General features: G+C 48.6%; 1 protein-coding gene across 2 annotated transcripts in view; it reads right to left on the bottom strand.

Annotated features, from left to right (window-relative positions):
* RNF165 (ring finger protein 165) overlaps nucleotides 1–1,306 on the bottom strand; it is a 49,667-nt gene that overhangs the window by 47,456 nt on the left and 905 nt on the right. The gene's annotated exons all lie outside the window — the stretch shown is intronic.

Below are 1,306 nucleotides of genomic sequence, written 5' to 3'. Positions count from 1 at the left end.
TTTTTTTTTTTTTTGGCTATTCTGCGGTAAAAAACAGAATTCTGCATCGGCACAACAGCAATATGGACTGTGCGCTGGGGATTATGTACACAGACTAATGCTGAGGGTAGATATGGGATAGGAAGGGGGGGGAAAATGTATTTAAAAGCCCCCCACATCTGCACTACGAGGGAGGAAAAAAATCCACTCACTCAAACCTCACGATGGTGGGGGGGGTAAAAGCGAGGAAAAAAATCTAAACAGCAGGATACGACAATAAATGGGAAAACAGCAATAGAAAAAGCACACTAGGTTAATATAGGAAAACTAGTTTCTTTATTGAGAGATCGTATATTAGTATTAGTGGAATCGTGTGTAACAATGTCATCATGCACACAATACAAAAAGGCAAGGCCCACCATGCTATGGAAGGGCAACAGAACAAAAGCAGCGTACACTGAGCAGATGTATAGGCTACAGCACATTACATTTCAGCAGGGTATGTCTCTACAGAGAGATTTACATCAGAAACTAGGTAATGTAAAAAAATACAGACCATGCTTTAGTTTTAGTACAAGAAAAAAGGTGGAGATACACAACCAAAGGATATTCGGTACAGAAAAAATTACCCACAAAATAAGAACAGGAAGTAATTTAGCACAGCAGAAAAAAATGTTATCCCTGTTTAATGGAAAACCATTTTGCCAGTCGTCTCTCTTTTTCGCAAACCCAGTTTTGTTGGGGTTTTGTGGGGTTTTTTTTTTGGAGGGGTGAGGTGCTGGCCGGTTTTGGGGCGGGGGGGGTGTGCTGGCGGGATGGGACACTTGTGGCTGGATGGATGGATGGACGGACGGACGGACGGGGCGGGGGGGCGATGCCCGCGGGGACAGCGGTGCCACCACGGGGACAGGGATGCTGCACCCCCCGCCCAACCACAGATCCCGCTCCCCCAACTCTTTATCCAGCCTGATTTTCAGGGAATCGGGGCCAATCGCTGGGTGTCCTCTCCCCGGTTTAGTGCGTTTTTTTAGAAGGTTTGGGGCAGGGAGGTGGGACCAGAAGGACCCCGGTGTGGTCGCTTACAACCTCACCCCGTCCTGCGATTGTGGTTCTGGCCGCAATTTGAGGGCGTCTGTCCCCCTTCCCCCCCTCCCACCACCCCTCCCCAAAGAGACTCTGCGTCGACGACCACGGCAAAACAAAATCCACTTAACAGGAATTTACAGTGCAAAATGTAACTCAGCTACTACACAGGATGGAGGTACAAAAATGGCTGTTATCGGCTACAGCTACGCTGGGATGGCCTGGGTGGCTACGGCGAGAAGGG

This window comes from Empidonax traillii, unplaced genomic scaffold, assembly GCF_003031625.1.
Source record: "Empidonax traillii isolate 1590-97213 ecotype Southwest subspecies unplaced genomic scaffold, ASM303162v1 scaffold10:size5872457, whole genome shotgun sequence".
In the NCBI taxonomy this organism is placed as follows: Eukaryota; Metazoa; Chordata; class Aves; order Passeriformes; family Tyrannidae; genus Empidonax; species Empidonax traillii.
This window is presented reverse-complemented; position numbering and strand designations above follow the sequence as displayed.